A 27988-nucleotide genomic window follows, 5' to 3' on the forward strand; every position below is an offset into this window, starting at 1 on the left:
CTGTGAAATGGTAATACTTTAAAGATGAATCCTCTTTGATTGAGGTCTAACATGATTTTTACCAATTCTTGTATCCCATACATATAGCATTATAAGGTACACTAAATTCTGAAGGTAGCTATGGTGCAAAATAATTTAAAATTAATGAAGATATAGTATTCATTTCTGTTTGAACTTCCAGTCCTAGACCAAGTTTGTGACCACTGGGTTTCATCTACTTGCCATCCAGCAGAGCTGACCATGTCAGCTTGACACCCGACTTTAGGATCTGGGTGTATCCTAAACCTCTCAGGCTGGAGTTGTTTGCTTTGGCTGAGAAGCAGGCTTCAGGGTGAATCTGATAATTTGCTGCTATTCCAAAGCAGGTCTTTCCTGCTGTCCAGGTGAGATAGAAGTTGGTCTCCAAATTCTTGTTTACCTTCTGATAAATGGAGCCACCAAACTCAGCTCTGTCATTTACATTAGTGTGAAGCTCGAACTCGTCAGCCTTGTTGCCAACTGGGAAGTAGCTCTGGTCCCTTGGGACACTGCAGTCTCAGAATTCATTTGTTGGTCAGTCACACAGCGCTCTGACCCAGCACCAAATGCCTCTGTGGAAGTCCCAGGGATTCAGAGGCCACCGTGCAGCCCAGGTGGACATGCTCCTGCTCGTATCCTCTCTTGATTTCAGCACGTTTCCCCAGTGTTAGGTGAGAGGCATGAATCAAAGGTCAGTGTCAGTCCAGGAGAAAGATGCTCTTCCACCATAACCTCACTGCCTAGGATGTTGTCACTGTCCTGCTTCTCTGTAAATGTCAGGTGGTGTTTTTTCACCTGTACTTGCTTTCCAGGCTGCCTGTCTCTTTGGGGTCTCTGGTTGACTGATTCTGAGATTGTAATGCCAATCAATTCTCAGATTGTGTTTTGAAAATAAAAATTGTATCAAGCCAAATCCACAGTCGTTGGTGAAGACATGCCTGGAACAGTTGCCAAGATCATCGTGTGTGGCAGACACAACTGTCTTCTAATCAGAGGTGGTGGCAACAGGAGCTGTGGGAGTGAAGTTGGCTACCTCAGGAGCTGAGGCACAAGACTGAATATTATTTACTTTAATATTGAATTTCCATGTATCTGGTAGATGAAAGATGGCCACAAATGCTTCCTGTTTTTCCCAATGAAGAGTGAATTCTAATTTGTCCCCTGACCCCATTAAATCTGAGGTTGCCCTGATGACTGTGTTGGAAATGATCTGAGTTTCATGTCAATGGCAAGGTTTTCCACCATCAAGTCTAATTTTTAAAGTAGACCATAAACTTTGTGGCTATTGCACAAGCTTCTAGGAAAACTTGCCCACGAGTCACATATAGCTTCACATTCCTGAAATCCCAGCACCTTGGGAGTCTAAGGCAGGAGAATGATGAGTTTGAGGTGAACTTCAGTGACTTAGTGGGATGTTATCTCAAAATAAAGAATAAAAAGGGCTGTGGGTGAAGTTCAGTGGTAAAGTATCCCTGGGTTCAATCCCTAGTACAAAAACAAATAAGTTTTTAAAATTGCTCATGAAGTTGATCTGTTGGTCTGCAAAGAAGACCAAGGAGCCTTGTCAAAAGGCCCATGTGGATAGAAATGTTTTAGACTTATGCACATTGATTTTATATCCTGCTACTTTTCTGAATTCATTTATTAGTTCTAGAAGTTTTCTAATGGAATTTTTTGGATCCTGTAAATGTAGAATCATGTCATCAGCAAATAGTGACAGCTTTAGTTCTTCTTTTCCTATTTGTATCCCTTTAATTTCTTTGGCCTAATTGCTCTGGCAAGTGTTTCAAGGATGATGTTGAATAGAAGTGGTGAAAGAGGGCATCCCTGTCTTGTTCAAGTTTTTAGAGGAAATGCTTTAAGTTTTTCTCCATTAAGAATGATGTTGACTGTGGGCTTAGCATACATAGCCTTTACAATGTTGAGGTATGTTTCTACTATTCCTATTTTTTCTAGTGTTTTGAGCATGAAGGGGTGCTGTATTTTATCAAATGCTTTCTCAGCATCAATTGAAATAATCATGTGATTCTTAACTTTAAGTCTATTGATGTGGTGATTTACATTTATTGATTTCTGGATGTTGAACCAACCTAACATCCCTGGGATAAACCCCATTTGATCATGGTGCACTATCTTTTTAATATATTTTTGTATGAGGTTTACCAGTATTTTGTTAAGGATTTTTGCATCCATGTTCATCAGGGATATTGGTCTAAAGTTTTCTTTCTTTGATGTGTCTTTGTCTGGTTTTGGTATCAGAGTGATACTAGCCTTATAGAATGAATTTGGAAGGGTTCCCTCCTTTTCTATTTCCTGAAATACTTTAAGGAGTATTGGTATCACTTGTAGAATTCAGCTGAGAATCCATCTGGTCCTGGGTTTTTCTCAGTTGGTAGGCTTTTGATGGCTTCTTCTATTTAAGTACCTGAAATTGATCTGTTTTGATTGTGTATATCTTCCTGATTCAGTTTGGGAGGATCATATGTCTCTAAAAATTTGTTGATAACTTTGATATTTTCTATTTTGTTGGAGTATAGATTTTCAAAGTAGCTTCTAATTATGTTATGTATTTCAATAGTGTCTGTCTAATGCATTTATATTCATAAGTGATGAATCCTCTGACAGAGAAATTAGGAAAACCACTCCATTCACAGTAGCCTCAAAAAAATACTTGGGAATTAATCTAACAAAAGAGGTGAAAGACCTCTACAATGAAAACTACAGAACTTTAAAGAAATTGAAGAAAACCTTAGAAGATGGAAAGATCTCCCATGTTCTTGGATAGGCAGAATTAACATTGACAAAATGGCCATTCTACCAAAGGCACTATACAGATTCAATGCAATTCCAATTAAAATCCCAATGATATTCCTCATAGAAATAGAGAAAGCAATCATGAACTTCATCTGGAAGAACAAGAGACCTTGAATAGCCAAAACAATCCTGACTAGAAAAAGTGAAACAGGAGGTATAACAATACCAGACATTAAACTATACTACAGAGCAATAGTAACAAAAACAGCATGGTATTGGTACCAAAATAGACAGGCAGACCAATGGTACAGAATAGAAGTCACAGAGACAAAACCACATAAATACAGTCACCTCATACTAGACAAAGGAACCAAAAACATACAATGGAGAAAAGATAGTCTGTTCAACAAATGGTGCTGGCGAAACTAGAAATCATATGCAGTAAAATGAAATTAAACCTCTACCTCTCACCCTGTACAAAACTCAACTCAAAATGGATCAAAGACATAGGAATTAGACCAGAGACCCTGCTCCTAATAGAAGACAAAGTAGGCCTGAATCTTCATCATGTTGCCTTAGGATCAGACTTCCTCAATAAGACTCCCAAAGCACAAGAAATCAAAGCAAGAATCAATAAATGGGATGAACTCAAACTAAAAAGCTTTTTCTCAGCAAAGGATACAATTAAGAATGTGAAGAGAGAGCCTAAAGAGTGGGAGAATATATTTTTGACATGCACTTCAGATAGAGCACTTATCTCCAAAATTTATAAAGAACTTACAAAACTTTACAACAAAAATACAAAGAACCCAATCAATAAATGGGCCAAGGAACTGGACAGACACTTTACAGAAGAAGACACACAGGCAACTAATAAATATATGAAAAAGTGTTCAACATATCTAGTAATTAGAGAAATGGAAATTAAAACAACTCTAAGTTTTCATCTTACTCCAATTAGAATGGCTTTTATCAAGAACACAAACAATAATAGATGTCGGCATGGATGTGGGGGAAAAGGCACATTTTTACATTGCTGGTGTAGTTGCAAATTGGTGCAGCCACTCTGGAAAGCAGTATGGAGAATCCTCAGAAAACTTGAAATGGACCCACCTTTTTACCCAGTTATCCCACTTCTCGATTTATAGCCAAAGGACCTAAAATCAGCAAACTACAGTAACACGGCCACATCAATGTTTATAGCAGCTCAGTTCACAATAGCAGGATTGTGGAACCAACCTAGATGCCCTTCAACAGATGAATGGATAAAGAAACTCTGGTATATATACACAATGGAATACTATTCAACCATAAAGAAGAATAATATTATGGCATTTGCAAATAAGTGGATGGAACTGGAGAATATCATGCTAAGTGAAATAAGCCAAGCCCAAAAACCAAAGGCTGAAAGTTTTCCCTGACATGTGGAGGATGATATATATAGTGGGTGGGGATGGGGAATGAGAGAATAATGGGGGAACTTTAGAATATGTAGAAGAAAATGAGAGGGAGGGGGTATGAAAAATGGTGGAATGAGACCCTATGTACATGTATGATTACACGAAAGGTATGAATCTACATTGTGTACAACCATAGAAATGAAATTATGTACCCCATTTGTGTACAATGAATCAAAATTCAGTCTATAAAAAATTAAAAGCTAAATAAAAAAAAAAAAAAACAGGCCCATGTGAGAGAACTAGGGCCCCAGTCAAAGGCCTGGCCTAGGCTCCCAAATAGCACTCAGCACCACTTCCTAGGAACACAAATGAGCCATTCTGGATGAAAATTCTCCAGGCCAAGTCTGTTCGTCTATTAGAATTACATGAAAGAGACACAATCTGAGACCTGTTCCAATTTGTGTGTAAGGAAAAGAAATGTGTGTTTTTTAAGCCACTAATAAAGAGGAAATGTGGTTAGTAATGATATTTGGCAATCAAGATTTTTCAGCAATATGGTCTATTTAAATGCTAATAGTAATTTTGATTTACAGAAATGTTTGCCAGGTCCCTGCAGTTTTCCCAGCATGTGTTGTGGTCAGGTAAGATTCAGACAACATGGACTCTTAGTACAGACTAGATGTTTGGTCAGCTTTGAGTTACTGTAACTAAAATATCCAACACAAACAACTTAGGGAAGGAAGCTTTCTTGGGTGTGGGGGGCCTCATGGTTTCAGAGATCTCATCTAGAGATGACTAAGTCCATTGTTCTGGGCCCAAGGTGAAGGACTGCACAGGGAGTAAGGGTGTGGGGCAGGAGTGCTTCTCTGTTGGTTGCAGCCAGAAAGCAGAGAGAGAGAGAGAGGGGAGGGGTGACACAATGAAGACGAACCCTTCCAGGGCACCCCAAGTGATCCATCCCCTCCAAGCATGCCCCATCTGCCTACAGTCTGTCCATTTAAATTAGGATGATTAGGTTACAGCTATCAGAATCTAATAATTTCACCTCTGAATATTTCTGCATTAACACAGGAACTTAGGGGTACACCTTTATTCAAACCATGACATTCTGTCCTGACTCCTGACCTCCAAAGTTTATGTCACAATGCAATATGCATTCTGTTCATCTCCAAGAGTCACTTAGTCTTAAAAGTTCCATCATTGCCCAGAAGTCCAAGTTCAAAATCTCCTTTAAGACTCAAGGAAAACTCTTGACTGCGATACTCTGTAAATATTTTAAGCAAGGTGTATATATATATATATATATATATATATATATATATATATATACACACACACACACACACACACACACATCCATATACAGTGGCAAAGGGTAAACATTCTCATTCCCAAAGAGAGGAATGGGGCATAGAAAGATGGGATGAAACCAAAGTAGGACCAAAATGCAACAAAGAAACAGGTCCCATCTTCTGCCCTAATTCCACAAAGAATGTCTAGGACATACTCTCTTTAGTAAAGTACAACTTCCTCGATCCTAGATTGACAAGTCCTTTTATACTCAAACTGCAAGTCTTAAACATCCTTTAGCCTTGTTTTCTTCTCCTGATCCTCACAGTACACCTGGCTAAAAACCACCAGCAATATCTATGCTACTGACTGTATGTTGTGCTGCCATGAAATTTCCTCCACCAGATTAACTAGTTCACCATTATTATATTCAGCCTCACTGAAAATCTCAGGACATGGTCATGTTGTGGATAGTCTCTTTGCCAGAATGTAGCACGAATGGACTCTAGCCCAATTCCCAGGAGAGTTCTCATTTCTCTCTGAAACCTCATGAACAAAGATTGCATTCCTGTTGGCATTCTGTCCCTCTGAGTTTCCACCAGAATCACTATTAAGTTCTGCTTCCAGCATTCTAAAGCTTTTCCAGCCTGACTTATCCCAAACTCCCCCTGAAATCTGTTTCCAAAGGCTTTGGAACCACATGGTCAGGCTAGTGAGAGCAATATCCCCACTCCTGGTACCAACTTCTATTTTAGTAAGCTTTGTGTTGTTGTAACCAAACTATCCAACAAGAACAACTTAGAGGAAGAAAAGTTTGTTTGGTGCTCATGATTTCAGAGGTCTCAGTCAATACATGGCTGACTCCATTGCTCCAGGCCCAAGATGTGGGAGCTCAAAATGGTAGGAGGTGCTGACAAAGGAGCGCTGCTCCATTCGTAGCAGCCAGGAAACAGAGGGAACGGGAAAAGGGCAAGAGAAAAGATGAATCCTCCCAGGTCACACCTAATGACTCATCTTTTCCAAGCTACTCCACCTCCCTACAGGTAACCACCCCAGGCATCTATTCAAACTAGGATGGACTAATTAGGTTACAGTTCTCACACTCCAATCATTTCACCTCCAAGCATCCCTGCATCAACATGAGATCTGGCAGAGGGCAGGGGGCATACATAATAGGCAAACCATATCACTGGACCTGTTCAGCCTTTAGTGGTTTATGTGGGTTACACGTGGTAGTGAGGACATTGCCTCCCTGGGTTTCCACAACATGCCCATCACATTCTGAAATGATCAGCATGCCTTGCTCTTACATCTGGGCTAACAATTGGTCAGCTGTGTTTCAGGTGGTAGAGTATTATAACTGAGCACCAGGGTTCCAAAGAATCCCCTGGACCATGCCAAAACCCAGGGAACTTAGATATGTAGCACAGAGAAGAAGAGGAGTTTATGATCATAATTTCAGGCATGAGGTGACCCAAAGGGCTTCTTGATTATATCTTTGGGGAATGGTCATGATAATTGTGATATGTGTCATATAAAATATTTTCTAGCTTACTATTTTTAAATAGTTTCAGACTTCAAAAAATTGTGAAGAAGAACAAAATTTCTATGTATCTTTCACACAACATAGTTTCTTACTTACATAATCAGTTCTCCAAACTGGAATATTAACATGGACCCCAGGCTATTAACTAAAGTATAGACTTCATTGTAATTTTGTCATTTGTGCCCTAATATCTATTTCCTGTTGCAGAATCCAATCCAGAATCTTGTGTTACTTTAAAAAGAAAATTCTCAAAAATTTCTGTTCATGTCCTTGGTCAGCAGGTTTTAGGACACCTGATTTCACATCGCTTTCTCTGTGATGCAAATCACCACTATTTTCCTCTTCTACTTCCCCATCTCTGGTTAACTGAAAATTATTTATGTAATTGTGTATTTATTTGCTTATTTGTTGTTGTCCTAATTGAAGAGAAGTTACCAAGTAGTGATGTAAAAGAAACATTGTAAAGCAGAAAGAGGGTGTGGGAAAGTGTGCTGCTTTTGTAAAGAAGAGGGATGATACCAGAGATTTGAAATGAGACTAGGTACCCCTTTGTCAATTCCTTCTGTATTCTTGTTTACCAATTTGAAGAACAAAATCCATGAATAATAATGGAAGGAAAGAGCAAAAGGAACAGAATTTATTTAAATGAGTAGAGTGAGAACTCCCACCATGTGGAAAAGGGGCTGATAGCAGAAAAACCCATTTGGTGTGCTGGTTTAGGGGCTTCTATGGTTGGCGTACAGCATGGAGCAAAATCTATGTTAAAGAGGCATTGAGAAGGTATCAGCTGCATCTTTTAGTCTGAGTTTTTATCCTTCCTGTAACTCCCACCTGGTTCACTCCCCACTCCCATTTTCTTTTTTCTGGGACAAAGGAGCTGGCCAGGAGTGTTACCTGAGGTGAACCTCATGGCCTTTTACATTTAAGGTATCCATTCATATTTCTGCCTGTTAGCATCCTGGTGTGGTCTGCATTTAAACTAGACCTTGACTGGGGCCCATCATTTCTGATTGCTGACCATAGTCCCTTCATATTCGGCAACTTATTCCACCCCACATGGTCAAGGAGACATGCAGTTTGGTGTTCTGGTTCACTGTGTACTTAATCTCTGAACTTGACACCATGCCCATGTGCCACTGAATTAAAGGGAGTATGAGGATTGGGAAAACTGAGCTGATAGAGAGGTGGAGGAAGAACAAGGATCACATCCTTGATTCCTGGTTCCTGCAAGTCATAGGAACTGCATCCCAACCAAGTCAACAACCCAGTGTTAAGACTGGGCAGCAGCCAAGCACATGCCTATCCCAGCAACTTGGAATGCTGAGGCAGGAGGATCACAAGTTCAAAGACATCCTCAGCAAAAGCGAAGCACTAAGCAACTCACTGAGACCCTGTCTCTAAATAAAATACAAAATAGGGATGGGGATGTGACTCAGTGGTTGAGTGCCCCTGAGTTCAATCCTGGGTACCCAAATGAAAAAAGACTTGGTGGCAGCCCAAATGCGGAGTGTAATCTTGTTTGGGCCTGTGCTCCCATGGGTAAATATTATCGACCTCTGCAGAGTGCTGCATGGTGCCATCACATGGGGTTCCCTGGAGTTTCAGATGATTTATCCCATTACCAATGACTTCTTTTTCCTCCAAATAGAAAAACATTTTTAAAACTCTTCAAAGCACATAACACTCACCCAGAATAAATGGAACCCAACTGCCTTGATAAGGAGTATTTAGGCCTAGCCCTGCAATGGAGGGCATAAGAGTTCCAACCAACAAGCTGTGCATCTCTTTTTGAGAGGAGGTATATTTTGAATAACTCTCTCTTGTCATGATTTGGTGAAAGTGGATCACCTTGACATCTTATATTAATTATTCTCCCCTCAAAGTGATGAACATTTGTGTGAGGCAGTTAAGTTACAAGTTCCCCAGAATCTGCACCATTACACAACTTCAAGTGACTTCTCCAGGAATAAACCTCTTATTAACATGACTGTCTTGTGGAGTGTTTGGAGTTAGTAAATTTTATTTGCAGCCATTCCAAATGCATTTAAATTCATAGAATCAAAATCCTGGACATGCCATTGTTCATTCTTCTTGTTAACAATTTGTTTATTTTTTCTTCTCATGTGGCTCAATCTGTCCTGCACAAGTTGCATCACGATTTCTACTTCCACTGTTGTGACTGACTGAACCCTGTGATGTGTGCACAAAGACGTACACACAAGATGCTGTTACCAGTCCTAGATCAGAGACCTGATTCTGGGAGTTCCATCACATCAGGTCCAGGCACTCACTCCAAGAAACAAATAGAAAAGGTGATAGTGAAGAACAGGAAAAGACATTCAATCAACCGGCCATGTTGGGAAGGCAAAATGAGATCGAGCATCTCAGCCCTGTCTTCAGGTTGCTGACAGGAGTTTTAGGGTTAAATGGAGGAAGAATTGTGCAGCGGTGTGAAGTCTTCATACGTAAGCAGTCCTGCCCAAGTTGGTCACTCACAATGTTTATATATCAGACCTGTGATCCTGAAAGAGGCAATTAAGTTTCCAATAGAAGATTGCTCCTGTTTTTTGGGCGTGCGTCTGCCTCCTGCTGTAGGAACTGTAGGACAGTGACTGGAATCTTCCAGGGCCACTCCAGGCCTCTGAAACAGAATGCTGAAAATCTGCAAATATTGAAGGAGGATGAGAAGTTAGGTAAATCTAAGGCTGATAAATCTCATGTTATTTGTTTTTAGGTGAATTCTTCCAAAATGATTGACATGACTCTGTGCAGAGCTGAGCAAGGAAATGACCCAAAGTTTCATTTAATAAAGGAGACAGATGTAAGCAAAAGGCCAAGATGCCAAGCTTTATCCTGCTTTAGTTGCCCTTTGGGCATCTGCAGACCTGAGCAAACTCACTGTAGCAAAATCTGCTTTCCAAGCCCATGTTATAATGTATGTACATCTGTTGCAGCATTTTTAGGAAAAGACTGAAAAATGTGGTGCAAACTAAATGACTTTCAAAAGGGTCAAATGAAATAAATTACAATTTATCCCTATTATGGAGAACCAGGCAGAAATACCTGTGATCACTTAGGGTTTCGAGGAGGTATGTATGATAGTCTACCTATAAAAAGCAAATGTGTAGTCTGTATGTACACATATGCATTCAACTACGCAGAATTTATGGAAAAATACAAACTTCACCCTGTAAATGCAATTACCTCTGGGGAGGGGAGGGCATGTCATGAGGACCAGCCCTCACTGTGTAAGCTCTAGTTCTCAATGTATTTTCATAAAATATATTCCTACATTGTCTGTTGCAGGACCTTTAGATGGTTGCTGGTATAGTGTGGGGCGGGGGTAAGAAGAATTCACCAGGACAAAGGAAAGCAGTTGAGAGAGTTTATTGGAGGGATATAAGCTGGACCCTGGTAGCAGGAACATGACATAGATATCTGCCTATCCATTCAGAGGGGATATGGGCTTCTATGCACTTCGTTCACCTTTGATGAACTTTTCACTAGGAGTGGCTCATGCTAAATGTGGGATGATGGACAGATTCCCATGCTTTGCCCATAGTAGCTCTTGTGCTTTTACCAAATATTTGTTCCTAGGTTTTACACTGGATGAATAAGATAGAAGGAATATGTATGAGATCTTAAGTAGGAGATTATTCCCTCCAGGTACTATAGGTCAAGTTTGGGGATCTCTGCATGCTCCTTGGGATGGTGGGGAAATATTTTGGAAAACATGTTTGTCTGTGTGTTGTTTTGATTTTTTTTGTACTGAGACTTGAATCTAGGGGCACTTTATCACTGAGCCACATCTCCACCCCTTTTTATGTTTTATTTTGAGACGGGGTCTCCCTAACTTGAACAGGGCCTCACTAAATTGCTGAGGTTGGGTTTGAACATGGAATCCTCCTGCCTCAGCCTCCTGAGTCACTGAGATTACAAACCCATATGGAAAACAGGATCTTGCTGTTTATAACTGGGGAAAGGCTTGCTCTTCTGATAACTGCAAGGGACAGGATGAAGGTAGATCCTTAGCCTTGTGTCAGCTGTGCTAATCCAGGTGGAGTGGGGCCTGGACAAGGGTCCTTAATCTATTCTCCCTCATAATCTGTATAATTACTTTAAGTAATGTTTCAAAAATTAAAAATACAGAGAAGGATCACAGAGAATGAACAGACATACATCAAATGACCTCAGCAACAAAGGACCAGATGGAAAGAAAGTGAGGAAGGGGCAGGGGATTCTGCTCTAAGCACTGACAGTGCCTGATCCTGGGGTGGGACTTGGAACAAAGCCCTTCACCCCCTTCTCTTGTCTGGGGACAGTCAATAATGTGCATGGGTTTCCACAGTCCAGGGAGGCACTTATCTGGCCTCCTGCTCTGAGCAGTGCTGACTGGACAGCTCTCCCTGTGCTCCCTGCAGCCCCAGGACCTGGACTCAGCCACCCCTCCTGCAGCCACAAACCAAGGCCAGAACAGAAACATGCTCTCCAATCCCTCATCATGGCTGATGCAGTCTCTAGCATGAGGTTGTTACCTTGGTGGGAACTGAAGTCATTAAAGCAAAGAGACAGTGCTCTGTGTGCTGTGCTTGCAAAGCCATGCATGCAGTGGCCTGAGGCTGAGGGGCAGCCACACATGACTGAAGCACCTATAATGCTGGATCCCCACCCAAGTCTGTCTTTAGGATTCAGATCTTTCCCCACTGTTTATCAAAGGGAAGGCCATGCACATGACTGGTCCAGAAAGGAAGATGGATCCAGCCAGAGAAAAAATTCATCATCAGGTGAACGTCCAGAGGGCTTTAATGCCCTCAGTACTCTAAATGAACTTCAACTCTTTGATTCAGGAGTCAGTAAAGCAGAAAAAAATAAGGAAACAATGCAGTACTAGTTAACTAAGTCCACACTTTGCAAGCAAAATCATCAAGTAAAAATCATCTCTTTCAACTCAGCACACAACTAAAACATCATGTTTGTATTTGTTCTGGTTTACATTTCATTCTATCCTGATGAGAAATGACTCCAAACTCACAGTCTCTATAACTGTAGTGTAGTCTACCCATGTCCATAGCCTAGGACTACAGGCTTCTCTGTAAGCCTCTTCCAGAGAACATCAGCTCTGGCTTCTCTGACAAGATTTTTTTTTTTAAATCTGAAAAGCAAAAGGAGAGCCTTTTTGCAATTGGGTTTCAGAGACACAGAGGCAGAGCAGGTGGAAGAGAACCTGGGAGGGGAGGTGGAGGGTGGGGAACACAGCAGGTCCTCTCTCAGGAGGGGCAGGTGCTGAAACCCTCCCCACTGCTCTCTCCATGCTCCCTCCTTCCTGGAGTCCAGCAGACTTCCCAGCTTGTGCCTTCCTTGGTGGTGGCAGGAGTCCTGCAACCACAGCTGACATCTGGGACTTTTTTCCCCTAAGTCATCTGTCCCAGGAGACCCACAAATCTGGATGAGCATCTATAGAAGTGTGGCATTAGGTGTAGTTGTGCCCCCAGGTGGGCAGAGGTGCATGGTTTATTCCACACATCAGCCCTCCATGTGTAATAGATCTGGTTCCCTCACCTGGAGGCTGGCCAGCCCTCTCCTGGGGTACTTTGGGTAATGTCCTCAAGTGGCAGAGAACACCAGGTCTGGATCCAGTGCTGGGCTTCTGTAGGAGCCCCATCCCACAATGGCAAATCACCTCCTCCCTCTTCCCTATTCATCACTGGAAATCGCTGAGTGTGAGCATGGGTGTGCAAGGAAACAAACCAGCTTTGTAGAAAGGAAAGGGGGTGGTGATGGGGCTGATTTTCAGTCATGTTTTTTTCCCCTTTTTCTTTTTTTGGTATCACAGATTGAAACCAGGGATACCTAATCACACCTTTTTATATTTTATTTAGAGACAAGGTCTCACTGAGTTGCTCAGGAGCTCATTAGGTTGCTCAGGCTGTCTTTGAATTCATGATCAACATGCCTCAGTCTCCCGAACCACTGGAATTACAGGTGTGTGCCACAGCACCTGGTTTATCTGTTTCCTTCATGGAGAATCTCCTACATTACTTCTGGTTCTGCCTAAAGCCCAGTGTAAGTTTGAGACTGATTCTTTTGGGATCTTGGTGATCAGGATGGAGGAAGTGTCCCTAGGACTGGACTTGGACTGTATGGAACCTGTAAAGTGAAGACACAGAGAACAAACCTAAAAGACAAGATGAGAATCCAGGGAAGGGAGTGTTTCATGGCTGGGTGCAACTTGAATCCACATATGCCTCTGTGATGTTCTCTGATTCCCATGGCCAGATCAGAGAATTCCACACTCTAAAGAGGAGCAGATTGCACATGAGGAAATCTCACTCTGGCCCTGAACTGGACTAGAGCTGAGATGGTGGTAAGAGTGTGACAGACTAGAAATAATTCATGCTTTCTTAAGTGTTCCTCTGCCACAGCCCTAATTTAAACAGGTTCCTTGAAGTAGCGCTGGGGTTCCTTGATCTCATATTCACAAGGAAGTGGAGGGTCATTTCATGGACACTGGAGCCAGGTGCTGCTTGTTGAGTTTGCCAAATTCCAGAAATAAAAGCCCAGGACACTTTACTAGTCAGCATTCATCATCATAATGGAATACCTAGGAAAACTTGTGGAGGAAAGTTGATTTAGCTTGCAGATTTGGAGGTTCAAATGTATGAATTGCATCAGCTCAGCTCTGGGGAGGGCCCTCATAGCATCACACCATCATAGATACTCACAAGGGAGTATGTGTGGGTATAAATGGTCACATTTCTAGACAGGAACCCAGAGAACTGAATGGGGCCAGGTTTGGACTTTTGCAATAAACTTCTAAAGAGAACAACCATGAAATCCAGGGTACTTCCCTTAATCCCTACCATGGGCATAGCCCCAGTGACCTAGGGACCTCCTATGAGGCTCCATCTCTTTGGTTTTCCACAACCTCCCAATACCACCACCCTGAGGACAAAGCCTCCCATGAGTGGACCCTTTGGAGAAAAACCACACCCAAACCACAGCAGAGGCCCAGATACATTTGATATTCAGATAAATAATAAAATCATTTTTGGAGTACTTTGGGTGAAACATTTGATGGATGCTTACATTGAAGATTTTTATCTTCTTATTTGAAATTCACATACAAATAGCAGACCTGTGTTAATGTGGGAGTTTTCCTTGAGAGGTGGTGCCAGGTGTTTATTGAACTTGGGGTTCATGTTTTCAAGGAGTTGTTGGGTTGTGGTTCCCTGTGACTTCACAAGCTCATCCTTCCCACAAGGCAAGAGGGAAAATTCCCTGGCTGAAGGAAGCATGCTCATCTCTAGGTCTCTCCAAGGCTAATTTCATGGGGTCTCTTGTTCTCATTCTTATGTTTCTTGGAAGCTCCAACATTCAACCCCACACCGTCCACCAGCTCACAGCTTTAAACAAACTCCTGGAAACTGGTTTCTGGCTGCATCAATGAGTCTTCTGAGACTTCACAAATTCATGCAGAATGTGGGACAGGAACTGGAGAAAAGCCATGGTTACCACAGAGTCCAGAGAGAGAGGAGCAGTGACTGTGGTCCTCATATCTGCACACAGCATCCTGGGGCTGAAGCCTCTGGAATCCATGATTCTTTGGTTTTCAGTAAGACCAACTGATGCTTTCACATAAGGTCTGCTGAGGGGATATCAGGGCAGCACTCCTGAAAGGGATACCCAGTAGTTTTGGAGCACAGTGTACAAATATTCACTCTGAAAGAATAAATTAAAGTCATACATAGCCTCCAATTCTCATGCCTATTCTATCAAGATTTTCTGTCAAACTAGTAAAAGAACCACTGAAGCCTTCCCACGGAGCATCCATTCACACTCTGCCTGACCCCAGCACAGCTCTGCAGGTGACACTGTGGTCCAGGGATGAGTTATTTATCTCTTTCTTCATTTGTATATCCTCACCAATTTCAATATTTACACTGCATATTGTGACTGGTGCTTGTGTTCATGAGCAGAATGCATGACCAATGTCTGTACCTCGAGTCATTTATGACAGTGCTTTTTCCTATTAAATATCCCATAAGGGTTTTCTGAAGTTGCAAGAGTCTTTTCATTGCTCAAGTCTCAAAACTTTTCAATTTCATCTGAAGTCCTATGTCTCCTTCAGGAATCTGAATTGCAATCAGGATAAATAACATTCAGAAAAGATGGGCCTGGGATTGTAGCTCAGTTGGCGGAGTGCTTGCCTCACATGCACAAAGCCCTGGTTCAATCCCCAGAACACACACAAAAATCCAGAAAAGAAATACATTGAAAGGATATAAAGGAGCCCAGAGAATCAATCAGAAGTATAGACAAATGGGTCCACAGTTTACAGTCTGCTTTATAAAACAAAGTAATTGATTATAAATACAGAGAGACTGCTGTGATGGACAAGTATATTGTGTGTTATTCAGTTTGTCATAGCTGTGACCAAATGACCCAGCAAGAACAATCTGGAAGGGGAAAGTATATTTTGGTTCACAGTTTCAGAGTTTCAGTTCATGGTTGGCCAACTCAATTGCTCTGGGTCCAAGAAGAGACAGAACATCATGGTAGAAGTGCTTGATAGAAGAAAGCAGTTCAGGACATGGCGGCCAGGAAGCAGAGAGGGCTTGAGTGGAAGGAGTCAGGGATAATTCCCCAAGAACACACCACGAATGACCTACTTCATCCAGCCCAGCCCTACCTGCCTATGATTACCACCCATTAATACATTCAAAATCTTTATTCATCAAATGAATTCATCAACTTATTTAGGTTAAGACTCATTATCTACTCATTTCATCTTGGAACAGTCTGCTTTTTGTACATATGAGCTTTTATGGGATCCCATATATCCAAACCATTACATTTCACCCTGGCCCCATAAAGCTCATGCCCATCTCAGAATGCAAAATACATTTAGTCCAGGTTATGGTTTGGATGTGAGATGTCCCCTCAGAGCTCTTATGTGAGACAATGGAAGAAGGTTCAGAGGAGAAATGACTGGGATGTAAGGGTTTTAACCCAATCAATGATTTAACCCCCTGATAGGGATTAACTGAGTGGTAACTGGAATGGTGAGTGTGACTGGAGGAGGTTGAAATGGGAGTGTGGTTTTGGGTACATATCTGCATCTGGCGAGTGGACTCTGCTTCCTGACCGTGATGTGAGCTGCTTACCTCCACCACACAAGGCAGCCAGATGTTCAGCCTTGCCTCAAGCCCCAAGGAAAGAGACCAGCCCCCATGGACTAAGATCTATGGATCTGTGAGACCTCAAATAAACTTTCTTGCTCTCCAGCTGTTCTTGTTGGGTCCTTTAGTCACAGCAACTAAAGTTGACTAAAGCTGTCCACTTCCAGGACTCTCCACAGTCTTAACAGTTTCAGCATTGCCAACAAGTCCACGTTCACTAAGGCTCAAGGCAAACTCATGACTGTGAATCCATGTAAAGATCAAGTACAGATCTCCCATATATCATGGCACAAAGGGAATATTTCCATTCCAAAAGGGAGAAACAGGAGCACAGAAAGAAGGGGTGGGACCCAAGCAAGACCAAAGTCCAAAGTTGGGCAAACGCATCCATAGCTCCATATCTAGCACCAGGGGCACATGGCATCATGAGGTTCTCTCCCAAGGGCTTGTGTAGTTCTTCCTTCATGACCTTGCTGACTGTAGCCCACACGGCCTCTCTCTTGGCTTGCCTTTGTTTGATTCCTGCAGCTTCCTCGGCAGATGTTGCATGTTACTAGGAATCCCCACTGCAACTTTGACTTCCTTCTCACATTCTCACACATCAACATCTCAAGGGCTCTCTGCAGGGATTCCAACCCTGCTGCACATGGCCTGGCCTCTCAGGCCTTCCTTTGAAATCCTGACAGAAGCCTCCATGACCCCTAACTCCAGCATGCAGAACCACCTCACCCCCATGAGGCTTTGAGGGCAACTAAGAAACCTGCAAGTCTGTCTCACCATCAAAGATCCACAGGCCTTCCAGGGCAGAGAGCTTTGGGAAAGGGGTTCAGGGCTCTCTCCATGGACCCACTGTCCAGGGCCCCTTGGGACTCTGCCCCTGCTTTCCCACACAGTGCTCTGTGACTGCTGCAGCCATGGTTCAAGCAGGCCCAGGTGAGGCTATTGCCAGTGCAGCCCTTGGTGCATCTGTGAGGTGCTGGTTCTGCAGGCACACAGGATGCAAGAGTGAGAGGTCATGGCAGCTCCCACCAAGGTTGTAATGGTAAACCTGGGAAGACAGTCTGGAGTTTGCTACAGGGGTGGGGGTGCCATAGAAAACCCCATGGGGCAATGCCTGTTGGAACCATGGGAGTGGATCTGCTGCCAGGACCTCAGACATGCAGAGCAATGGGCACCATGCAGCAACCAAATAGGAAATCCACAGACATCACTGCACTGCCCAGGAGAGCAGCCATGTGGGCTTGAATAGCCACCCCGGGGTGGCAGGGCTGCCCAAGGCCCTTGGACACTGCAGTCTGCACCAGGTGCCAATCAGGTAGCTTAAGGCTTATTGTGTGCCCTATGCTGGGGCCTATGACCCCTTTCACAGGGTAATGTCCAGGAGTATTTTACCCTGTGCCTGTCCTTCCCTTGTATCCTGGAAGCATGTAATTTTTTTTTTTGTTTTACTCTTTGTTGTGGGAATTGAGCCCAGTGCCTTGTGCTTTCTGGGTCAGTTCTCTACCTCAATGCTGCATCCAGCTTGTAACTTGATTTTTTTTAAATTTTGTTTTTTTATATTACAGGGGCTCACTGCTGGGAAGGATTTGCCTTGAGTCTTGAATGAGGCTTTGAATTTGGCTTTTTAATAATACTGGGATGAGTTTGAATTTGGGGACTTTTTTATTGCTGCATTATAGTTAGACATAATAATGTGGTTCATTTTGATATAATTGTAGAAGCATAAACTATAATTGGCTCCATTTCAGCATCCAGTACCTCCTCTTATGCTCTCCTCTTCCCTCCCCGTTTCACTTCCTCCACTCTGCTTGTTCTCCTTCCATTTATTTGTTATTTGTTTTTAAAAATATGTGCTTTATAGATATACGTGAAGGTGAAGTTCACACACATAGCATAGCTTGGTTAATTGCTTTCTACTGTTCCTTCCTCTCCCTCAATCCCCTTTCTCTACTCCACTGATTGCTCTTCTATTTTCATGGAAATTATCAATGCCTCCTTTTCATTTTGCTTATTTATTTTGGTCTAGTCACATCAAGTTAAAAAACTGCAGAGAAATGAAAGCAATTAAGAGTATGAAGAGAGAATCTATTGAATGGAAGTAGACCTTTGCCACCTATTCCTCAGACAGGGATTAATATCTAGAAAACTTAAAGAATCCAAAACACTTCACACCAAAACAACAACAACAACAACAAACCCCAAATACCCAATTAATCGTACTATGACATATGGTGAGACAGACATAGACCTTGGGAGCCTGGGGAGTGATGCTTAATTTGGATATGACTTGATTGTGTCCCCAAAGACTTATGTGCTGGAAGGTTGGTCCTCAGTGTGGCAATGTTGAGAGGTGGTGGAACCTTCAAGAACTGGGAACTTGTACGAGGTTGTTAGGTCATTAGGAAAATGCTTGGAAGGGATTAGTGCTTGTCTCATGGGGTGAGTGAGTTCTCATGCGAGCAGGATATTATAAAATACTGAGCCTGACCCCATAGTCATCGCTGTCTTCCTATCTCATGCATACACTTCCACCACGTGTGACCATCTGTGATGATGCCCTCATCAGAACTGAGCAGGTACAACAAACATGCCCTTAGACCACCAGAACTGTAAGCTAAATGAGACTCTTTTCATGAGGCATCATCCAGTTGCAAGTATCTCATTATAATAATAGAGAGGAGATTAATATAGGTCACTAATGGAATAGGTAGACAACCTGCAAGAAGAGATTGGTGATGGTAGTAGAGCAATAAAGTTTTTGAAGGATTAAAAAGAACTGATAGATGGCAAAAACATGATGTGAAAGTTAAACTTATGAGTGAACTTGACTGAGCTATGAGGTGCCCAGGTGTTTGGTCAAACATTATTGTGTCTGTTTCTGTGAGGAAGCTTTTGATGAGTTAGCACTTAAGTTAGCAGATGAATAAAACAGGAAGCCTTCCTTGACATGATTGGTCCTCACTCAACCATCTGAGGGAGTAAACAAAAGGCTGGATCTCTTTAATGGACTGAATGATTGTGTCTCCCCAGATTCATATGCTGCAATCCTAACCCCAACATGATGGTATTAGGAGGTGGGGGGTCTTTGGTGATGATTAGGTCATGAAGGTGGAGCCCCCATAATTTGGATTAGTGCTCATAAAGAGAAACTCCAGAAATCTCTACTCTCTTTCTGCCATGTGAGGCTATGACTGAAGGTGGTGGTGTGCACCTGGAAGGGGGCCTCCCCAGAATGTGATCCTTCTGACCTGGCACCTGATCTCAGACATATAGTCAACAAAGTGTGAAAAATAAACCTCTGATGTTATTATTATTTTTATTTATTTATTTATTTTTAGTTCAACTAAAGTATTTAAAATTTTTTATTTTTATTTTCATATTTTTAGTTATAAATGAGAGTAGAATGTATTTTGACATATTATGTCTACATGGAGAATAACTACCCATGTAGTTGTGGTTGTATATGATTTGGAGTTACACTGCTCATGTATTCATATATAAACATAGGAAAGTTATATTTGATTCAATCCACTGTCTTTCCTATTCCATTTCTTCCTCCCTTCCCTTCATTCTTTTTTGTCTAATGCAAAGAACTTCTCTATTCTTCCTTCCCCATCCCTTGTAGTGTGTTAGTGTCCACATATCAGAGAGAACATTTGGCCTTTGGTTTTTTGGATTTGGCTTATTTCTCTTTGCATGTTAGTCTCTAGTTCCATCCATTTACTGGAAAATGCCATAATTTACTCCTGATGTTTATAAGCCACCCAATCTGTGGTACTTTGTTATAGTAGCACAAACTGACAAAAACACCTTTGCTTGAGTAAGAGAGAATTCCACCTGAGTGACAGTCTCCAAACTGGGACATTTTTGGTGGTGTTTTCCCCCATCTTCAGACTTGAAGTGGGTGGCAGCTCTTCCTGGGCTGAAAGCCTGTTTGTCTTCAGACTGGACCTACACCAGGGACCCTTTTGATTGTCAGCCTTTGGACTTGGACTGGAACTAGACCATTGGTTCTCCTGCATTTCCTGCTCACTTACTCACCCTGAATCTTGGGTCTGGAGGCCTCCACAATTGCATGAGGCCCTTTCTGTACTTTCAACCAAGCCAAGGCTCTTGTGTGCCTTTCAAGGAGCAGTTGTCCTGAATGGATAAGTGACAAGCAGCAACACTGGTTCTGGACTTAGCCTCCTTTTGTTGACTGTTAATGCTTCTCCATGTATGTTGGCTCCACCCCAAGCACCCTCGGTCCCTGCAAAGTCATCCTTCCTTTTCCATAAGATCCAGTTTCTGTTTCTTTCTATTTTTGGAGACTTCTTCCTGCCTATAGAATCTGATGCTCTGTAGGAATCCTCTCACTTATTTTCTCACTGTCGTTTTTCACTGGAGTCAACACTGCTTTGTTTACTACAATTACCTTTAACATGCTATGGCTTCTTTGTGTTTACTGAGGGGAGTCAGCCCACTAGACAGAAACCACACTACACATCTTTTTGATACAGGACCTTCTCTCTATCTTCAGCCCCCTGTGAGGAACAGTGACCTTAAGATTCTTTGGGAGATTCCAGGTAGGTGGTGCAATCTTGTGCTGAGAGGGTAAGGCAGCTCAATCCACAGGGATGTGATCCATCTAGACCTCACCTTCTGTATGGCTTCAAATGGCTATTTATCTGTGTCCTTTTAATATCCTCCATAATAACCTCATAAACAACAACAAAACAATAGATTCTTAGCATCCTAGAGTTTGACAGGGAAGGTCTGGGAGATACGCCCTTCAGATACTCAGAGGGCAACCTGTCTTGGAGAAAGGTCCTGTGGGGCATCCCCTTGGACATTTCTGAGGTGTGATGATCTGAATATAGTTTGAGTGTGTCCCCTGAGAGCTCATGTGCTGGAATCTTGGTCCTACTGTGGGTGGTGTTGACATAGTGGAAGCTTTAAGAGGGGGGCCTAGTGGCAGGTTGGATCACTCAGGGTGATGTCCTTGGAAGGGATTAATGTAGTTCTTAAAATATACTTGTGATCTTCTGAGAAAATGGGTTGCTACTTTTGTAAAAAGGAAATTGGACCCCTGTCTCCTGCTTCCTGTCTCACGTGTGGTCTCTCCCCTTCACATGAGCCCTCTCCCTAATGCCCTCCACCATAGCCAGGAAGCCCCATCAGAGAAGGGGACATGGGCCCATCCATCCAGGAAGTTTGGGCTCCAAAACTCTGAGCTTTAAAAAGCCTCTTTTCCTTATAAAGCACCCAGTCTCAGGTGTTTTGTTAGAGCCACCCAAAACAAAGACAGAAGGTCTTCAAGAAACTCAAACAACCTCACTGTGATTACATCTTCAACAAAATATTTTCTAAAAATTTCAGAAATGTTCCATTAGAAGAGACAGGAGTTTTGAACCTTTTTTATTTCTGAATCCAGAAAGATCTGGCACTTCTATGTATATGCTCTAAAATTTACCTGGAAACTGGACATTTTCCTTTTATTCCATCTTATACCTCTGTTCTTTCTAAATGTGGTTAAAATAAATGAATTGTTAGAATACTCTGTCTAGCAATATTTTCAACCAAATGCATAAGTTTATTATTTATTATTTTAAAAATTATAACAGGTGTCATTGTTACTGAACTTCACACTAGTATGTTGTGTTCCTTTCTTCTCAGTTTTCCTTTGCAGTTTCCCCTATTCTCCCAGCTTCCACCAAGTCAGACTAAGGTCCCTCCAGTCTTCATGAACATTTCCTCCACCGTCTTCTTGTGTCTACAGAGCAAGCTAAAACTGTGCTGCAGGTCTCCACACAGGGCAGCTCTTCATGGCCACAGGCCACATTCTGTCCTAGGGAAATGCTGCTTCACTATTAGCCACCAGAGTATAGTGACATAAAGGAATAATTTTATTATTTCTGTGCTATCTCAAGTCAAGAACAATGTGTCTCTGCTCTATGATTTCTGAGGCTTCAGCAGGAAAGACATGAAGGCTGGGACACTCAATATATGGGAGCTGGAAGTATCTGGAGGCTCCACTGCACAAGTCTGGCCCCTGGAACAAGGAGACACAATGATTCATACAGGTGGGTCTCAGGGTCCTCAGATGTTCCCTCTCAGTGCCTGGGGCTGCTGCAAGGCTGGATTCTGAGTGGGAGCCCTGGATCATTCAGCTTGGACCTAGGTTCTAGCAGAGGAAGGTGGGGTACCAAGATCATCTGCAGAAGGGAATGTGGTGTAGTAAATCTCACTGGGATCCTCCTTGTGAATACATACTGACACACAGAGGGGGCACATCACTTCCCCTGGCCTTACCTCTGAGCCCTTCCTTGTTCTCTCTGCCATCTTTAACCTTCCTTTAGGTTTTCCTGTGTGTCTCATGGAGTACATTGTTCATTGCTTGACCCTGATGCAAGTAGACTAGGATGACCCTGAAACTACAGGTGCTGATTCTGTAAAGGAAAGAGAGAACCAGCTCTGCTGTGTGTTTATGAAATCACCATCAAGCCTCCTGGAATGTTCTCTCTGTTTCTGAGAGTGGGGAGTGTCTCTGCCACCCAACTGCACAGGAGACATAAATTTCCAGACAGTAGAGTGGCCTTGAATGTCATGGATACCTGCATGCTTACAAAGGTAAACAGCTTAAACACGTTTTGATCTACAAAGCCCCGAGGCACAGCTCTTATCGAGGGGACACACTCATCCCCAGCACCAGCCAGCCTGTCTTCCTTCAGTTTGGCCAAGTCTCAGCCCAATGGTCAGGCTTCCAGTTGACCCTTAGACCAAATCCAGGCCCATTAATCATGGCAAAAACAGCACCAAAACAAAACAAAACAAAACAAAAAAACAACAACCAAAAAAACAACAAAACAAAACAAAACAAAACAGGGAAATGTCAGCTGTGGAAGGACATTCAATGTGCAAATTCTGCAGGGGAAATCAAGGCTGGAATATTCAGTGCAACCCCACACAGACAGGAATGGAAGGTAGACCTTTTCTGAGTTGCCAATTGAAAAAATAAAGGCAAGTCAGAGGTATAAAGATGGAGTGTACTTTAAATGCCACCTTTCATTCTTTTGTAGTGGGGATTGAACCCAGGGGCTATTTACTGCTGAATTGCACCCAAGATCTTTTTATTTTTATCTTGAAACAAGGGTGCTGCTGAATTGCCCAGACTGGCCTTGAACTTGTGGTCCTCCTGCCTCAGTCCCTGGTCACTGTGATTACAGGCATGGGCCATGGCACCCAGCTAAGTAGTGCCTTTTGAAAGTGGGCAATAAGCCTGCCTGAACTTCATTGTGGAGGAAGATGGCAGAGGGTATCATCATCATCATCAAGCAGGGCTCTGCTTTGCCCTGGAGGGAGACACTTTCTGTCTTCCACTGCTCACTATGTGACATCCTTGAAAAGACTGTGGAACAGGAGGACAGACACTGCCTCACTGCAATATGTGTGGAAATGCAAGAGGCCATGGAGACTTGCCTCTGATGCCCACAAGCCAACACTGATTTCAAAACGAATAAATCCACAAAGAAAGTAATAGTGCACAGGGTGTGATGCTGGGACAAGTGCCTCACAGCCCTGAAGACTGAGGGTCCCCAGTGTGTGGGGAAAAGATGCCCCAGCATGGCAGAAGTGGGACCTGCTTTTGGAAGAATGCAGATCTCTTTATGAGTTTTCACAACTCAGAGTTGTATGACTCCCCACCAGCCCTAGGTGACACCTTCCAGGACCTGGCCTTGTGTGACCTCCAGCACCTACTCCCCTCCCTGTCACCCCCACATCAACACAACAGTCACTTCCTACATTGCCCCAACCAGGCTTCCCTGTCCCAGCTCAGCCTCCTGTCCCTGCTTGCAGGCCTCACTGGCCCTTCACCCGAGTGACTGCTCTCCCCAGGCTCCACTCAGGCATCTCCTGCCCACCATCCTAGCCTGTTCCCATTGCCCTCTCTGGTTTAGTTATGTGCCTGCTCTGCATCCATAGGACTCATGCTTATGCCCTCACTGTGATTATCATGACAGCCTCTGATGCTTCTGCTTTTTCATTCAATCTGGATTTTTAAAATATTAAAGATAAGAAAAATTGCAGGATGTAATTGTTAACAATTAAAAATGAAAGTCTCCCTCCCTCCTTGTATTGCAGCCCCCACTGACACTGCCCAGAGACTGATGCTGTTCCTAGTTTCTGGCCTTAGTAACTTCACAATTCCTTTTTGTGGTTCTTGGGGCTCAGCTCTAACACAAACTGTGAGATTTTTATTAAAGTACTTAACCTCCTGAGCTTCCATTTCCTCTCCAAAGTCAATGAAATAGTGATATGTGCCCAGGTCTGGATTTATAAACATCAAATAAAATATTTGTAAACAGCACGAAAATTGGAATCTCCAGGCATATTCTTTATGAATTGCTACCAAATCAAATCCTTTTCTGGTAACATGTTGTATAGAGATTTTTGAGGACATAGGAGCTTAAATACTATTACTTTTATCTCTTTTAGTAATCCCAAGCAATTTCCCCAAATGTCACAAAACTAGTCTTAGAAAACCACAGAAGGGCCCATCAGGGGTTGCTGCATGATATGAAGCACTGGAGACAACTACTGTACTAAGGTGTTGAGATTGGACTCAATATCCACATGGAAGTCTAATGAAGAGGACTCTGTAAGAGCAGAAAATATGACCTGTTTCTTCTACACTGAAATCACCGTGTCCTATAGCAAAATACATTGTGAATGAATTGTGCCAGTCTTACTGAAGATCTAAATTATCAGCACCATAGCAGACATACCAATGGCACCTATCCAGGGTAAGCCCTCAGGGGCATGAGAGGGAAGAAGCCGAGGAGTCAGCAGGTAGGAACAAGCCCAAAAACACCTCCGAAGAGAGCCCCTGACATGCCTCCTGCCCAGCTGGTTTCTACATGTGCACTGTGAAGAGTTTTCACAAGATAACTTTGTTTGACTTAGTATTGCCATGTTTTCACAGGGGGGAAAACTTTTTTTTTTTGTGGTGTTGGGACTGAACCCAGGGCCTTGTGCATGTGAGGCACATAAGTGAGCTGTATACATATGGGGATATAACTGAGATATATCCCCAGCAGGAAAATGTTTTTATAGTAGAAATTGATGCAGTGAAGAATACCCACACTCTGCAAAATCAGAGAGAATTTCACTGACTCCCTTGGTTGTCCTGGTTGTGTGAGGTTGCTGGGTGGGGAGAGGGACCCACAGCTACTGCAACAGCAGGTGTTCATGTTCCTGAAGCCCCTCCTGTTTCTCAGGCTCTCTAATGTTGTCTCTCACAGGACAGCTCCTTCACCCCCAAAACTCTCCCCTATGTCCCTTTTGTGGTCACATCTTACTAACCCCTGGAAACCACAGTATGTTCTCCATCCTTGCAGTTTGACCTGTCCAAGAATATTAGGTAAGTGCTTGACACCAAGTGCAGTCTTTAGAGAGTGACTTCTTTCTCCACCCATAATGTTGATACTGCTGTTTATGAGTGAGGAGTTCTGCTTCCTCAGATGTTGAAGATTAACACCAAAGAAGCACGCCAAGGCAAACATATGGAGTAGATCTGATTTACAGATAGTAACACAGACTTATCCCAGGAGAAAGAAGGGGGCCATGACTGGTGTTCTGGAATCCCAAGAACTGAGCATGCTCTGTGCTTCTTATAGATTAGAATCTCCTGCTCTCTCCCCACTATCTTTCTCTTCCTGCCTGTGTGACTACAGGTCCAGGAGATGTCTGTGAGATGGCAAAATGTGAGAGGGAGATGGGCAGGGAGCAGGGCCAAGTGGAGTGACCCAGGCAGGAGGGGCCCAGGGGGCAGTAATTAGCAATTCCCTGCCCACAGACTTTTGGGAGGGGGCAGGTAAACTTGGTGATCAAAGGGCTCTGGAGATATTGACTTTCCATTCTCCCAGGGTGTTCTCCCACTTCCAGGACTCAGATGGCCTCCATTCCTCAATTCCACTGGACCCTATTCTACACTAACTGCCTGTCCTCAATTCTGGCTTCACTGTCTTGGAGATCCACCCATGTGGTTACCAGGCCTCTATTGATAGGGTTTTTATTTCCTTTTATTGCTGGGTTGTATAGATACATCAGCTTGTCCATCAATTCACTTGTTGATAGATATTTGTGTTGTTTTCCATTTGGCTTTATTCCCAGTAAAACTGCCATGAACATTCTTGTGCTTTTTTGTGGGAACAAGTTTTTGTGTCATTGGGATGAATGTCCAGGACTGTGAGAGATGGGTGATGTGGTGAGTGAAGGTTTCATTATAAGAAACTGCCAAACTGTTACCCAGAGTGGTGGTTCCATTTCTCATTTCCACCATTATTGTGAAAAATGTTCCCATTACAGTAGTTGTGAGGTGGTCATTCCTCATGGTCTTATTTTTAGTCCCCAAGGACTAATGATGTTGAACACTTTTCAAGTACTTATTGCTACCTATATCTCCTGTTTGGTTAGGTGCTGCTCTTACTTGTACTGAGTTGTTTGTTTTCTGTTTACTTTGAGAACTTTTCAGATACTTGTAAACACTGGATATATTCTTCCACATACATGCATGCTCAGCATAGATATCCTATGTTAAATATGAGATGGACAAATAGTGCACCCTCAAAAAATGAGTTTTGACAAAATTCTATTTATCAATATCTGCTTACCTTATTTATTTATTTATTTTTAAGTTTGGAAGTATTCTCTCCTCTTCTTTTTTTTTTTCTACCATTTGAACTTGGGATCTCATGTATAAGAGGCAAATACTCTACCACTGAGCTACATTCCCAGTCATTTTATTTTGAGACAGGGTCTGGCTAAGTTGCTGAGGCTGGCCTGCAACCTGTGATCCTCCTGCCTCAGCCTCCTAAGTAGCTGAGATTACTGGTGTGTACCAACACATCCAGGTTGCATTTTATATTTGGATCCATCCTGATATGAATTTTATATAAAGTGTGAGGTACACTTACAGATTCTTTAGCCCCCTGGCATGGGCCACTACTGTTCATTCTTAATTCTATTTCCCTTGAGTCTCTGAAATCATAACATAATGTTTTTTTTAAAACAACTTCCATTTGGTTTACCTTTAATTTCTGGTATCAGTCATAGGCACTCCTCCCCCCACACTTCCTCTACGTGTTTTATCAGACTCCTACGTAAGTATTTCATTGGGTGTTGTACTTCACAGTATTTTTCCAAATGTCAGTTTCCAGCTATTCAAGCTAGGCTAGAGAATTCCTGAGTTTGGGTACTGACTTTGTATCTTTCATCCACCCTCATTTCAGTGATCAGTTCCAGGAACTTTTCTGTGGGTTTAGGGTCATGTCTCCCCTTGTTCCCTGGTGGTCCTGCATGTCTCCACCTGAGCCATGGGGGCATGAGAGATGCTGCATGGTCATTGTCATTTTCATCTCTTCTAAGGGGACTGCCACAAGGAAGCCTCTGCTGGAGGCTCACCAGTGGGGGTTGATGAGGTCTGAGGCTCTCCAGCTCAGCCCCTGAGGAGAGAGCTGCAGGCTGTGAAGTTGTATAGCTGCAGCAGGCTTTCATGGCCTGGTCACAGTCTCTGATTTTCTAGTTTCAGTCACTGGGCTCAATTGATTGATTGTCATCATGGACAAGGGACATAGGGAGCTGGCACCTGTGGCTCATCATGCTTTGTCTATTCAAGTAATAGAATGCCTGATTCAAAAAAAGTCTTGCTTTTGTTGTTGTTCTTTGTTTTTTTGTTTTTTATCTGGAAGTATCTATCAGCCCTGATTTTTGCCTGACAGTAGATTCCATGAGATTTTCAGATGTTTCAGTTATAGAGACTG

At 42.8% G+C, this 27988-nt stretch overlaps 1 pseudogene; it reads right to left on the reverse strand.

Moving 5' to 3' along the window:
• Positions 1-118: 118 nt before the first annotated feature.
• LOC124966143 (voltage-dependent anion-selective channel protein 1-like) lies at positions 119-27722 on the reverse strand (annotated as a pseudogene).
• Between the last annotated feature and the right edge of the window lie 266 nt (positions 27723-27988).

This window comes from Sciurus carolinensis, chromosome 16 (assembly GCF_902686445.1).
Source record: "Sciurus carolinensis chromosome 16, mSciCar1.2, whole genome shotgun sequence".
In the NCBI taxonomy this organism is placed as follows: domain Eukaryota; kingdom Metazoa; phylum Chordata; class Mammalia; order Rodentia; family Sciuridae; genus Sciurus; species Sciurus carolinensis.